Source organism: Polypterus senegalus, unplaced genomic scaffold, assembly GCF_016835505.1.
Source record: "Polypterus senegalus isolate Bchr_013 unplaced genomic scaffold, ASM1683550v1 scaffold_5732, whole genome shotgun sequence".
Classification (NCBI taxonomy): Eukaryota; Metazoa; Chordata; class Cladistia; order Polypteriformes; family Polypteridae; genus Polypterus; species Polypterus senegalus.
Window position 1 is genome coordinate 1 of NW_024384511.1, and position 16,380 is coordinate 16,380.

Genomic DNA, 16,380 nt, shown 5'->3' on the forward strand with positions numbered 1-16,380 from the left:
AAATCATAACAAGGTTTTTGTAGGTGAACCTGCTGAAGGATCTTTACTGATGCCTCCTGTGATTTGAGGCACTACCCCCCTGGGCACCCGCCCAGACCTTTTATCCCATGTGAGCCAGGATGGTCACAAAGTTACCACCCTTGTCAGCCGGTGGGGTTAAACCAGACACCTACTTATCAACTTTGTCGACACGGTTCAATGACCTGGTGCACCTCCCCTCCCAGCCCGGTGTGGGGGGGGCCCAACTCCAGGCACCCGGGTCCTTATTCCACCCCAGCTCAGTGCCTATTGATCCTCCTCGTTAGACCTTTGACAGACACAGAGAGAGACAGACTACTCTTGGCGGTGGATCACTTGGCTCGTGCATCAATGAAGGACGCAGCTAGCTGTGAGAACTAATGTGAATTGCAGGACACATTGATCATCGACACTTTGGGTCTTTCCAGGGGCCATGTCTGTTTGAAGGTCACCTTTCTGATCAATAACCACACCGCTACCGCTAGTGGACATGGCTGGGGAGGTCACAGGGACTCAGGCCCCTCTGTCCCCTCTGTCCCCCCAAGAGCAGACCTGTGGTGCAGTGATGTTACCCTTGCTTCCCCAGGCGGAGAAGGGAGCCAGTTAGTGAGAAAGGCATCGGACTGGTCATCCCCATGACCTTTGCGTGCTTCTGGAGGGACCAGGGGGCATCTGCGATTGGGGCATGCTAACACCTGCCCACGGAGTGGGGCATGGGACCACTCCCTGGTCAGGCTCGATGTCCACTGGGCATAGTTCCTCTGCGGTGGTGTGCCATGACAGGCTCTGAGTCAGCAGAGAAGGGCCAGGGGGAGAAGGTGGCCGGTGGCACCTGCTGCCGGTATTACAGCTCCCCCCAGCCACAAGTTCACAGCTTCCCTCGACTGAGGGATTGACCTTGGGGAGCCCCCATTCCCCCCGATGCAGCTGTTTCCTGAATCGTGGGGTGATGGCCTTTGCCACCCCCTTGCCCACTGAAAGGAAGTTCAAATCACCGAATCTGGAGTGGCAGAGAGGGACACCCCCGGGGATGAGGGCGTACAGTGCGGTAATACAAACAATCCCAGTCAGGCTGAGGTGCAAAGCAGGGCTGGATGTGAGATGTGACTGGATGAAGCACCAGGGGTGTCCCCAGGTGGTGACTCTGGATGAATGCCGGGCCCTTCCCGTGGATTGCCCTAGCTGTGTTGCACGTTGTTCTGCCTCTGACACCCTACTTCTCTCCCTGGTGGTGGCGGCAGGGACTTGTGTCCAGTGCATGGCCTTGGCTGACTCATAGCAGCTGACTTAGAACTTTGGCAAACCAGGAGAATCCGAATGTTTAATTAAAACAAAGCACTGCGAGGGCCGGGGAGTGGTGTTGACGCAATGTGATTTCTGTGAGTACTTGCTCTGAATGTCAAAGAGAAGAAATTCAGTGCAGCGCGAGTAAACGGTGGAGTAACTAGCATTGACAGTCTATCTAGCGAAACCATAGCCAGGATCTGGGCTCGGCAGGGAAGACAGGTGGCTGCTATGAATTAACAGTGTGTTCTTGGCTGTAAGGGGTGCGTGCTATGCATCCCTTAGATGACTATCCGGACAAGGCCGATCGATGAGCTGGTCGACCCGAGGCGCACAGTTGACGTAGAATAGGCCTGGTAACGGGCTCCAAACTACCCAAATGCTTCATAATCTAATTAGTGACACACATGAATGGATGAATCAGATTCCCACTGTCCCTACCTACTATCTAGTGAAACGACAGCCCTGGGAATTGGCTTGGCTGAATCAGCTTGGAAAGAAGACCCTGTTGAGCTTGACTCTAGTCTGGCACTGGGAAGAGACATGAGAGGCGTAGAATAAGTGGGAGGCCCCTAGCCTTGCCTGGGGCGCCGCCAGTGAAATGCCACTAATTCTACCATTTTTTCACTCACCTGGGGCCTCATGTATAAACGGTGCATACGCACAGAAATGTTGCATAAGAACTTTTCCACGTTCAAATCGCGATGTATAAAACCTACACTTGGCATAAAGCCACGCACTTTTCCACGGTACCTCATACCTTGTCGTACGCAAGTTCTCAGCTCGGTTTTGCAGATTGGCGGCACCCAGCGTCAAAGCAGTGCTACTGTTCCTGTGTGGTTACACCTTATTTTCCTGACGCGGCTTTATAAATACACCAAAACTAACCGCATATTGTTTATTAGTGTAATGCATCTAAATGTAATTAACTTGTAACAATATAATGGTAGAGGGAACAGCCATAGTATTCCAAATACCATAACTGCTTTAGCGTTGTTACTCTCACTTCTTCTTCTTCTTCTTCTTTCAGCTCCTTTTGTTAGGAGTTGCCACAGCGGATCATCTTTTTCAATATTTCTCTCACTGCACCACTCAGAGTATTTATATCACTGTATCTGAGTGTGAATCACAGCAGCAGCTGATCGGAAAGGGAATTATCGGTATACAGCTTCAAGGACACGCTGTCTCAGCCACTGCAAAATGTTTTAAAGCCTTTCCTGTACGGACCTCGCGGTTCAGAAACAGAAACGATATCATTTATAAGGTGAAATTCAGCAAAATATGTTTATTAAATTATACAGATAAAACTTTAACTTCATTTAAATAATCTATATTCTTCACTGGGAGTGTCGTTAAGGATAGAATAATTAAACATGTACCACGAAGATATTTCAATGTTCTTTAAACGTTTTGAAGAATCGGCGCTAAGCTTACAGATGGCTTAACGTCTATTACAGAGCTGATTGTATGGTGATTGGTTACTTGGGGAAAGAAAAGCACTGACTGCAGTGACGGCTACGCCAATATATATTGAATATAAAACAGAAAGAGAAAATAACAACACAGCTAAAAACACAGCGACAAATTTCGGCAAAAGTTAAATACTTGTGTCATGAGCACGAGGCGGCAATGCACTGTCCGCAACGGTGCATAAGCTACCTTACTGACGGGCGGGCGAAGGAGCCACCGATTCTTCCTCTGCCCAGTGCCACCACAAGCCTAGAGCCGCCCCTGATTGTACTGCTGCAATAAATTATTTCATCGAAGTGAAACACATGTTTAATAACGTGCTTTAACTCCTATCATCATGAAAATGATATCACGTATATACATCTCAGTATTTTAGTTATTCAGAGAACTGTAATATTACGAATGTAATTGATTCTGTGTCCAGTTGGAGGAAGAGAGCCGATTTAAAAAGCAAGTAGTGATTCACACACATAGAGCACATAGAAGATCAAATACAAAACAAAGCATTTAACGTGCTACTTTAATTACGATGTGATTTGAGAAACTGGTTAATTAAACGATTTTAAGATGAAGTTTATGATGTTCTACTTTAATGACAAAATAAACTACGTGATTAAAGTGGAAATGTCGAGATTGAAGTTGACATTTCGTGCTTTTTCCTCACTGTGTGCCTTTTTTCTCTGTACCCTAATAAGCTTTCATATGACACTCAGACAGTGGGCTTACAACTCGGCTTTTCACAGCGACTTTGATATGTGACTTCTTTTTTATTTCAAGTTTCTCCAACACGCTATGTCACTCGATCAACTTCCTTTTGTTGATTATACCACGGTTTATTTGAACAAATAGTATGTTTTTCATTTGCCTCCACTTGGTATTCGCTGAAATTCTTATATTTTCCCCCGTGCTTTTCCCATTGTCTTTTCACAGAAGGCTGCGCTTAAGGGTGATTTATATTGATTTGCATATTCAAATAGGCGTAATTCTGGGAGGATTTGGGGCGTTACATAATGCACGTGCACGAGCGTTAGTTTTCACACTGATCGGGATTTATGTAGCGGAAGAACGTGGAAGTTGGAGTACGCACTGATTCCTGCATCTGGATTTTTCTGTGCGTAAACACATTTCGGCTTTTGTGCTTATGCCATGTTATAGTGCGAGTTCTACGCACGGCGTTATACATGAGGCCCCTGGTGAGTTGGAAGGGGGGGCTGTCCCTTCTGGCATCAAGCACCCAAGCCACCCTTAGGCATGATCCAATCCAGGGACACTGGCAGGTGGGGAGTTTGACTGGGGTGTTCAAAATGTAGCGAAGGTGTCCTAAAGTGAGCTCAGGGAGGCTAGAAACCTCCCATGGAGTAGAAGGGCAAAATCTCGCTTGATCTTGGCATCACAATCTTTTTAGCTTTTTGGGTTTCAAGCAGCAGGTGTCAGAAAAGTTACAATAGGGATAACTGGCTTGTGGTGGCCAAGCGTTCATAGCGATGTCACTTTTTGATCCTTCCATGTCGACTCTTCTTATCATTGTGAAGCAGAATTTACCAAGTATTACATTGTTCACCCACTAACAGGGGATGTGAGCTATGTTTAGACCATTGTGAGACAGGTTAGTTTGTTGTATGTGCTAGGCTGAGGATTCAGTGGTGTGAAGTTACCATCTGCAGGATTATTACTGAATGCCTCTAAGTCAGAACTCCTCCTAAATGTGATAATACCCTAGCACTGTGGAGCCTCTTCCTCTTTTGCACCATGTTCATAGAGAATCCGGTGCTAAATCTTTTGTAGATGACCTGATTCTGGGGTGGGGTGTCGTATGTAGCAGAGCAACTCCCTAGCTGCAATCTATTGAAAGTCAGCCCTGGAGTCACGCTTTTGTCCCCTTCCACACGTCATCTACATGCCCAGATGATGACCCTGGAACATACACGCAAAAATAATAAACTGGTCAGGGTGGAAGGACAGTTACATGACCAGATGACAATTTGCCTCTTGGCCAGGGTTGTGAAGACCTAGAAGCCAGATTTAAAGGCAGTGGTCTAGCTTAATAGTCAAAATAGCTGAGGGTCAAGTAACTTAAAAGAGGCAGGAGTGGTATGGGGCCCAATGAAGTAGCAGATGTCATATAGCCAGGGAGGGCTATGGGTCATGCTAGATGGGAGGCAGAGGGTTGTGTAGCTGAGGCGAGCAGAGGATCATTTAGTTTGCAACAGGGGCTGGAAAAAATTCTAAGTCCCCTCAGGTGCAAAGGGTCAAGCAGACTCAGAGGCAGAAGGTCATGTAGCATGCCCAGCTGTCCCAGCTACATGACACTCTTCCTGTGAGTTCACATTATCTTCTGCGGGGTCTGCAAAAGTAGGTTTACAGTTGTTCGTATGGAAAAAGACATGCTGTTTATGGTTACTCCAGCGAACTTACAACTGTAAACCTACTGTTGTGCACCCCTGTATATAGATATGGATATAGATACAGTACATACAAACCATGCACCTTTACAGTGGATGGCCTTACATAAGGAGTCAAATCCATGAGTCACAAGGTAGTTTTTAGATCTAAAGCCTTATAAGTCATCTGTCATTTACCGATGCCCTTTTATGGGTTCACGACTTCTTGGTCATTAAGTCAGGACCCGAGAGGTCTGGGCTGAAAGTAGGGCCGTGTCAAGCTCCTCCATGATTCCACAGGTATGTTATCTGGACCAACAGCCTTTCCATTCTTCATCTTATTCACAGCTATCCTACTTCCTTCTTGCTAATCTGTTGCACTTCCTGGTTTAATACTGCCACATCATCCAACCTTCTCTCTCTGCCATTCTCATTATTTAGTAGCCTCTCAAAGTACTCTTTCCATCTGCTCAACACACTCTCCTCACTTGTGAGTATATTTCCATCTTTATCCTTTATCACCCTATCCTGCTGCATGTCTTTCCCAGCTCGGTACCTCTGCATAGCCAATTAGTACAGGTCCTTTTCTCCCTCCTTCATGTCCAACCTCTCATACAGCTCATCATATCTCTTTTCTTTAGCCTTCACCACCTTTCTCTTCACCTTACATCTTATCTCCTTCTACTCCTGTCTACTTTCTGCATAATTTTTACTATCCCACTTCTTCACTAACCTCTTCCTCTGTATATCCTTCTGTACTTCCCCATTCTGCCACCAGGTTTGCTTTTCCTAATTCCTCTGTCCAATATGTCACGCCAAGCACCTTTTTTACTGTCACCCTTACTACTTCTGCTATAGTTACCCAGCTGTCTGGTAACTGCCACCCAGTGCCTGTCTTTCCTTCTCCCTGAACTCAAGCTTGCAGATCTTTCTTTTTCCAACTTCCACCATTGGATCCTTGGCTCTGCCCTCACTCTCCGACTCTTCTTGATTTCCAATGTCATACTACAGACAACCATTCTTTTTTTTTTAATTTTACTGATTTTATTGTAATCATTCTATATACATTTTTTTTCAATTTTTTCAAAAAATAGGATTGAAAACAAATCAACCCCCACCCCTGAGAAAGAGAGCATGGCCAACAGAGTAAAATTTAAAGCTAGTAAAAATAAGTAAATTGATGAGTTTAATAAACTGATGAAGATAAATGGAGAAGAAAAAGAAATGGGAAGAGAATCTGCTTCCTCAGTGCTTTAAGAGCTTAATCTAAAATGTTATTGATTAGATCCTGCCAGATTTTGAAAAAGTTCTGCACAGATCCTCTAAGTGAGAATTTGATTTTTTCCAATTTCAAATAGTATAAAACGTCAGTTACCCACTGACTTAAAAGAGGAGAGTTAAGATTCTTTCAGTTTAGCAAGATAAGTCTATGTGTCAATAGTGTAGTAAAGGTGATAACAGTTTGTTTGTCCTTCTTAACTTTAAGCCTATCTGAAAGTACACCAAACACAGCTGTTAATGCTTTAGGAGGGATTATGACACCAAGGCTGTCTAAAAGGCACTTAAAAATATTTGTCAAGAATGATGTTAATTTGGTGCAGGCCCAAAACATGTGACCCAGTGAGGCTGGAACTTGATTGCAGCGTTCACAGGTTTGATCTTGCCCTGGAAACATTTTGGACTATTTTAAACGAGACAGATAAGCTCGATATATAATTCTGAGAAATCGGACAGGTTCTGTTTAACAAAGTTTCTATTTTGAAGATAGTGAAAGAAATGTATAGCTTGTATGTTTGCTGCCCAGTAATAAACCTGAAAGTTAGGTAGAGCCATGCCAACTTCTGCCTTAGGTCTTTGTAGGATTGTTCTTTGGATACATGGATGTTTTAAGTTCCAAATAAATGAGGTTATGGTTGAATCTAATTGCTTAAAAAATATTTATTGATGTATACTGGAATGTTTTGAAATAAAAACAGAAGCTTAAGAATGATATTCATCTTAACAATGTTAATTCTTCCAGCTAGAGTGAGATGAAGGGTTGACCATCTATGCAAGTCTTGCTTAATTTTTTCCAGACAGCAAAAGACAGCAAAATTTTGTTGATAAAGAGCTTCATGTTTACTTGTGATATTTACCCCTAGGTATTTAAACTGATCTGCAATAATAAAAGGGAAGGTGTCCAATTTAATATGCTTGAGCATTCACTGGAAAGAGCACACTTTTATTCAAATTAATTCTAAGACCAGAAATCTTGAAATTCTGTAAGTGCTGTTAGGACAGCAGGCACAGTATTCTGTGGGTCTGATACAGTATATACAGTCCATATCATCTGCATTAAATCCAGTTTGATCTTGTGATATTACCAAAGGCAGCACTTTCTTCATCATTCTTGCTAGTACTTTGGTGAGTACCTTAACATCACTGTTCAGAAGTGAAATTGATCTGTATGATGCACATTGTAATGAGTCCTTATTTTGTTTAGGAAAAATGGTGATTAATGCTTGGCGAAAAGTTTGAGGTAGAATTTGACTGTTTCTAGTTTCTGTAAATGTTGCTAATAAAAGTGGAGCTAGCTGAGTGTAGAATTTCTTATAAAATTCGACAGGGTAGCCATCAGGGCCTGCTGCATTTCCACTCTGATGTGACTTTATAGCATCTAGTAATTCTGATAGCGCCAATAGTTTATCCAATTCCTCTGCACTAACAGTATCTATTTGTGGTATCTGTAATGCATCCAGAAATACATTAGATTGTGTGTTGTCTTCTTTAAACTCAGTAGAATATAAGGATTTATATCAGTCTCAAAATGTGTGCATTATATTTTTATGGTCAATGATTTTGTCTCTGTTCATGTTGGTGATTGCTTGGATTGCATTACAAACTTCTTGCTTGTGGATTTGTTGAGCTAAGAGTTTATTAGCTTTCTCTCTGTATTCATAGTAATGATGTCTGGATTTAAAAATGAGTTGTTCGGTTTCTTTAGTTGTTAAGAGGTTGAGCTCTGAATGCAGAACCTGCCTTTTCCTAGGAAGAGCCTCACTTGGACACCTGGCATGTTCTTGATCTATTCTAGTAATTTTCATGGTTAGCTCTGATACCTTCTTGGTTTCTAATTTATTTCCGTGTGAAAGATATGAAATAATCTGTCCTGTCAAGAAGACCTTCAGAGTTTCCCAGAATATTCTTGCAGAGACTTCTGATGATGTATTTGTCTCTAGAAAGAAACTGATTTGTTTTGATATAAATTCTGTACAGTTCTCGTCTGCTAATAGAAGTAGGTTAAGACGCCATTTGTGAAATGAGTATGAGGGGCACAATGATTTTAGCTCCAAGATCAGAGGGGCATGGTGGGAAATAACAATAGTGTTGTACTTGCAAGATTTAATCATTGGCACAAAATTATTATCTATAAAGAAATACTCAATTCTTGAGTAGCAATGATGCACTGGTGAGTAGAAGGAATATGTTCTTGAGTTTGGGTTTAGAAACCTCCAGGGGTCTGATAAGTTGTGGTCAGTTAGCAACTGTGTAATTGTGTTTACAGTGTTAGATGTCATCATCCCTTTGACAGGAGACCTATCTAAGAGTGGCGTTTAGACCTGTTAGGTGAGAGAATACTTTCTCTTTAATTTGTGATTCAGGCCTTTAACATTCCAGATGACAAAGTTAACTGTCCCATCATGGAGACATCGATTCTGAATTTTTGATGTAATTTTGTAGTCTTAACTGGAAGTGAGACAGCTTTAACCTTAATTTCCAATTTTCCCACGAATTATTGCCATGCAGCCTATTGTTACGTTGGTAATTATAATGATTACAAGGATAGATTAAATATAGCTTGTTCTCTTTCTCTCCCCCATCCCTCCATTTTGTCTCCTCACATGTGGCTGAACCCCACTTCACGAAGTCCCAGTCCTCTGACATACCTAGAAACACAGAATTGATTAAAAAATAGAGATATCTATTGCAGGTAAAGTCTAAATACTATAAGCATAAAATATATTCTTCAACATTCTTGAAATATTAAGATAGTAAACCCAGGGAATGGTGTTAAAAGTGGCCCTGGATATGCATAGTAAACCCTAATGCAATAATAACAATAACAATAAACCAAGGGCATGATGTTAAACAGTCTCCATTAGAATAGTTTAAAAAAAAAAACTACTTTAATTTCTTCCACACATACATGTATAATTGTAATTAAAACATAAGCAGAAAGTGGCCGAGAAGAGAAAAGGATGTATAATTATGGTACCAGTATCATTGCAAGCGCACCAGACAGCAGGTAATATCTTTTTGCCATGTCATGACAGGATGCGACTCACGATCATATTTCAAAAAAGTGTCAGGATCAGTTTTCTTAACTCCTTTTCTGCTTCCTCTGTAGTGGTGAAAATGTAATATTTGTCTTGAATATCCACTTTCAGTTTGGCAGGATACAAGAGGTTGTATCTGATATCGGCTTTCCGTAACCGCTGCTTAATGTTGTAAAAAGTGGCACGTTTAACAGCTGTTGAGGGTGAGAAATCAGGGAAAATATGAATGTGGTTATTTTCAAATATAATCTCTTGTTTCTGTCTGAGAAGTGACATTACATTAAGCTTGAATTGTAATCTCTTAAGCGAACAATTAGAGTTCTAGGTTTAGAGGTATTTGATCCACATATATGATAAGCTACTGCCATGTCTGTATCTGATTTAAAGTCCTCTTTAATTATTTTTGAGAATAGTTCAGCTACAAATGTCACTGGGTTTGGACTTTCATGATTCTCAGGTAGACCTTTGATTCTAATATTATTCATTCTGCATCCATCTCCCAGAGCAGCAAGTCTGTCTCAGAGTTTTTTGCATTCAGAATTCTTGGCTGTAGCTTTTCCATCAGCGGCTAAATGCCAAATGTTTAGCTGTTTCAATTAGAGTCGTGAATGTCTGCTTAACGTCTTCCAGCTGAACAGCAAGTGCTCTCAGTTTGGACGCATTTTCCTGATTGTGTTCCTCAATTTTTCCCAGCAAACCTTTACAGGCTGCATCAAAGCGATCATATACACATTTTTCAAAGTCTTTATTATCCTGCCACAGCTCCTGCATCTCCAGCCACAGCTTCTCGTTTGTCTTCTCGCTTTCTTTATATTTTTCTGAATGTCTTTCTTGAACTCATTTATGGCCATGCCCATTGTTGCAATCATTACCTTCAGTTCAGACAGATCAATTCGGCTTTCGTGCTTCACGGGTGAAGTGGAAATCCCTGTTACAGCCGATGCATCTGGCTCGCCAGGAGTAGATGAAAGCGTGGTCTGCAAGGCCATTTCCAGTTTCAAGTGATCTTCTGGAATCAGCGAGCTATCGTGACCTGCATCATTTGCAAATTCCCTGCCATTTTCGCTCTTGACAGGAGACAATGCAGCGAAGCAAGGTCCTGGGTAGTTTGTGCTTTCGCCTGTCTGTTCCAGGTCAGTCTCTGAAAGGCCATACCTTGCACTTGGACTTAATGCCTGTCTAGACTTGGATGTAGCTTTAGATTTCTTTTCCATTTCTTTCTGACCCCCTTTCTTGTTGCTCATGTTTATATACTGTAGTAGAAACTCCTCAAGTTGGGCAAATACAGGATACCTCAGAATAATAAGAAATAAAAGAAAAAATAAAGCCACTGCTAACGGAGCTCCACTTCAGACGTCCATCTCCCGTAATGGACGTGACCAACTGCCTACAGACCACCTTTCTATGGTGCCTAACTATACTTTCTCCTGCCACCACTTTGCCATCTACAATCTCCTTTAGACTGACCCTCCTGCATAGGATATAATCTACCTGTGTGCAATTTACTCCACTCCTGTACACCACTCTATGTTCTTCGCCCTTCTACTAAATATGTATTCACCACAGTCATGCCCATCCGATTCGCAAAATCCTTTACCATCTGATCTTCTGTATTCCTTTCCTTGACACCATACAGTATCTATCTATCATCTCCTCATCTCCTCTTTTCCTTTCACCAACATGTTCATTGAAATTTTCCTAATGTCTGCTGCTCTAATGAAAACGAACTGAGGGGGAGGCTGGATTTTTGTCTTTCTTGAACAGAAGGGGTGAGGCCATAAGCAGAGCAGGTGGTTCATTCGAGTGATGTTCCTCCATTCTTGAGATGAGAGAAACAGATACAGAGTTAACAACTGTTTCATCCCTTCCACTGTTACTTCGATATACCCAAAAAATAGCTACCACATGTGACAACATAAATACATATACATGCATTACCTTTTTTATTTCTTTAATTTGTATGTACATGTGCATAAATCTGGAAAATATTAACTTGTTGTTAAAGTTCATCATTATAATATTATAATGCTAGTATTCCTATTATCATTACTATTACTTATGTTTTTTCCCACCATTGCCACCTTTGTTACTCCATTATCATCTACTTTACTTAATATGTCGAATTATAAGATTACTATGTAAAAAGCGATCTAAAACTGAGACTGTAATGTTCAAAACTATTAAAATACCTACATTTACTTGCTTACTTGTATTATCAGTGATGCTATAAGAATTTTTCACAGAGGAAATTTTTTTCCTTCAGATAGGTTTTAAGCGTTGAATAGAATAAAGGATGCTGAGCTGCTAGCCAATGCCCTGTCTATATGCATTATAACAGCTTGATGGCAGACCCCTGTGACCCTGTAGTTAGGATATAGTGGGTTGGATAATGGATGGATGGATGGATCTATGGATGGTGGGGATGCTTGTATTTCTGGATGTTACCTCTTTTTTATATTACACTTCCTTTTCCTTTGATTCTTTACTGGCCACTTAAGTTAACAGGAAAAAATGTTTTTGAATTTGGTTATTTTCTCCCCAATATATCTGTGTGTTATTTACTTCTGTCTACTAGGGGCAGAGTTCTACATGTTAATTTTAATCCAACACTTTTTACTTATGAAAAGGAGAATGTCGTTTGTGAATATAACACCTACAACAGAAATAAAGTACCTACTACGCACTAAATTTTGCTAGTTATAATGTTACGTATAAATACCATAAATTTATAAGAAAAATGTGTTTCTAATTTAATTTCTATACAAGCAGGGATTGCCTTTTACAGAAGAGGCATATTCATGAAAAGAAACCTGAACACTAGAGAAGATGGAATGGACAGTTGTTCTAATCTAAAAACAACTACAACATTTGAAAAAACACATAATACAAATCGATACACTCTAAATCAAGCTAACATTGAATTTTATTTAACTTCTTTTCCTTGACTTAATCTAAGTTACTGCAAAAGTAAAAAGAAAGTAAAAGTAAAGGACAGGAGACTTCAACTGGGTCTGTTACAGCACATTCATCCACATCTGTGTCTACATTCTCTAAAACTACTGTAATAATTTCAAGTACCTTTAAAAATGCATAAAATATTAGGTTTATGGGGTTTCTAGGCAAGGACTGCAGATAATGTGGCACTATAAAATGTAACGTATGATTACTTTTTGACTTAAATGGTTTTGTGTATTCTATTTTTTCTTGTATTATGTTTTGTTTTACAAGTTGTCCATGGCACTATAAATTGCAAAGAACAGTACTTAATTTGCATATTTGCCACTTTTTCAATTAAGTCGTAATGTCTGTTAACGTCTTCCTTTTGAACAGCAAGTTTCCTTTTTTGGGAATTTTTCCCTGTTGCCTCAATTTTTCCCAGCAAATTTTTACAGGCTGCATCAAGCGATCATATACATTTTCAAAGTCTTTATTATCCTCCCAAGCCCTGCACTCACCCAAAGTTTCGTTTGTCTCTCGTTTTTTTATATTTTTCTGTCTTTCGAACTATTTATGGCCACCAGTTGAACACCTTCAGTTCAAAAATCAATTCCTGTTTTTCCGGGTGAAGGGGAAAACCCCCTTTTAACCGGCATCCCGCCAGGAGTAGATGGCGGGTCTGAAAATTTCCAGTTTCGGATTTCGGGAACAAAAACCCGGCCCTAAATTTTTGCACATTCCCCCTTTTTGCCTTGACGGGCAATGCGAAGCGGGGTACGGGGTAGTTTTTTTTTTCCCTGTCTTTTCCCAGGTCACTTGAAAGGCCAACTTTGCCGGACCCCCGTTAGATTTGGGATGTAGTTTTTAGATTTTTTTTCCATTTTTTTTCCCCCCCCTTTCTTGTTGTCTTTTTTTAATACTGTAGAAACCCCTGGGGGGCAAAACAGGATACCTCAGAATAATAAGAAAAAAAAAGAAAAAAAAAAGCCACTGCAAGGGACCCCCCTTTCGACGCCCATCTCCGTAAGGGATGGACCAACTGCCACAGACCACCTTTTTTGGGGGCCAACTACTTTCTCCTGCCACCATTTTCCCCCAAAATCTTTTAGACTGACCCTCCTGCATAGGTATAATCTACCTGTGTGAAATTTTACCCCCCTCTGTCCCACTCTATGTTTTTCCCCCTTCACTAAATATGTATTCACCACATTGCCCACCCCATTGAAACCACCATCGATTTCTGTTTTCCCCTTTCCTTGACCCCAAACGTATCTATCTATCATCTCCCCCCCTTTTTCCTTTCCCCTTTTCTTTGAAATTTTCCAATTCTGCTGTCTAAGGGCGAACTGGGGGGGGCTGGTTTTTGTCTTTCTTGACCAGAAGGGGGGAGGCCATAACAACGGTGGTTCATTCAGTGATGTTCCTCCATTCTTAGATGGGGAAAAATACAGAGTTAACAATTTTCCCTCCCTTTCCCCTGTTACTTAAACCCAAAAAAGCTACCAATTTACAAATAAAAACATATACATCACCTTTTTTTCTTTAATTTGTATGTACATGTATAAATCTGGAAATATTAACTTTTTTTAAAGTTCACTTTTAATATTTAAGGATTCCCCTTATCATTACTATTACTTATGTTTTTTTCCCCCATTGCCACCTTTTTTACTCCATTATCATCTACTTTTTTTAATATGTCAATTATAAGATTACATGTAAAAGCGATCTAAAACTGAGACTGTAATGTTCAAAACTATTAAAATACCTACATTTACTTGCTTTACTTGTATTATCAGTGATGATATAAGAATTTTCACAGAGGAAATTTTTTCCTTGATAGGTTTTAAGCGTTGAATAGAATAAGGATGCTGAGCTGCTAGCCAATGCCCTGTCTATATGCATTATAACAGCTTGATGGCAGACCCTGTGACCCTGTAGTTAGGATATAGTGGGTTGGATAATGGATGGATGGATGGATCTATGGATGGGGGGGATGCTTGTATTTCTGGATGTTACCTCTTTTATATTACACTTCCTTTTCCTTTGATTCTTTACTCCACTTAAGTTAACAGGAAAAATGTTTTTGAATTTGGTTATTTTCTCCCAATATATCTGTGTGTTATTTACTTCTGTCTACTAGGGGCAGAGTTCTACATGTTAATTTTAATCCAACACTTTTTACTTATGAAAGGAGAATGTCGTTGTGAATATAACACCTACAACAGAAATAAAGTACACTTACCTACCATCTAAATTTTGCTAGTTATAATGTTACGTATAAATACCATAAATTTATAAGAAAAATGTGTTTCTAATTTAATTTCTATACAAGCAGGGATTGCCTTTTACAGAAGAGGCATATTCATGAAAAGAAACCTGAACACTAGAGAAGATGGAATGGACAGTTGTTCTAATCTAAAAACAACTACAACATTTGAAAAAACACATAATACAAATCGATACACTCTAAATCAAGCTAACATTGAATTTTATTTAACTTCTTTTCCTTGACTTAATCTAAGTTACTGCAAAAGTAAAAAGAAAGTAAAAGTAAAGGACAGGAGACTTCAACTGGGTCTGTTACAGCATATTATCACACATCTGTGTCTACATTCTCTAAAACTACTGTAATAATTTCAAGTACCTTTAAAAATGCTAAAATATTAGGTTTATGGGTTTCTAGGCAGGACTGCAGATAATGTGGCACTATAAAATGTAACGTATGATTACTTTTTGACTTAAATGGTTTTGTGTATTCTATTTTTTCTTGTATTATGTTTTGTTTTACAAGTTGTCCATGGCACTATAAATTGCAAAGAACAGTACTTAATTTGCATATTTGCCACTGCATCCTTTTGTTAACACATATTTATTGCCATTCTTTTGTCTGTCACAAATTTGTTGGTGTGCCTGTAAGAGCCATTTGCTAGTTACTTAAGTTATGTAAATGTTTGCCTAAATATTAGTTCATAGTCTATGGGAGTTACCTACAACCCCCATAAGTTGAATAGAATTGGTATACAGTGATCCCTCGCTATATCACGCTTCGACTTTCACGGCTTCACTCTATTGCGATTTTTTTCTCATACACGCTACATCATTACTAGCATCCTTTCTGAGAACTTTTATCTAAGCCCTACGATGGCTCCCTAATGTGCTGCTTTTTAAGCCTTCTGACAATAAAACTAGCGCCGGAGGAAGATGCTTACTATCAGAGAAGGTGAAACTCTTGGATATGATTAAGATGGCATCTCTACAAAACCCTCCCGCATATCAAAAGACAGTGCCAGCAACTGCCTATCAAGATGTTCTTCAGCCGCGCACCTAGACACCCACTGCTTAGTACTTCTTCACTGAAGACAACAACGCACCTGCTGAAGATACTGCACCACCTCTGAGGTCGTACCTTCATAGGTTAGTGGTTGTGTGCAATTAAATGTACAGTACAATAATCTACTATAAAAAGCGTTCAGGATTGTCCTTCCGTCCAGAGTGCAGATTTTGGGGAAAAGCGGGGGGGGAGTCCGTTTTAAAACCCCCCACTTGGGGGCTAAGGGGGGCGGGTGGTTGCCGTTTTAAACAGCTTGTGGAAAAATTTGTTCAAAAAATTTTTTGGTTAAACCCCCCAATTAAATTTTTGGGGGGTGGTGGGGTTTTTTCCTTTTTTTTTTAAGTCCTTTTAAACTGGGCTCTTGCGGGGGATTCATAATTTAAATTTTGGACGGAAAATTTATTAAAAAAAAATGGTTCAGATTTTAAGGGGCACTTTATTCCCTATTTCCCCCCCTTACATTATGTAAAGGGGAAAAAATTGGGAAAAAGTGGAAAAAACAAGGGGCCCCCCTTCCCTACCCTTTTTTTTAAAAAGGGAAAATGCCAAAACTAAAAAAATTTGTTTTTTCCTGTTTAAAATTTTTAAAGGGGGTGTTTTTTCATCCATACTTTTTTATTGAAACCCAGCCCTGGTGACAATT

The 16,380-nt window shown here is 40.2% G+C and overlaps 1 pseudogene; it reads left to right on the forward strand.

The window, feature by feature from the left end:
- The first annotated feature begins 334 nt into the window (after positions 1-334).
- LOC120521986 lies at positions 335-469 on the forward strand (annotated as a pseudogene).
- The last annotated feature ends 15,911 nt before the right edge of the window (positions 470-16,380 follow it).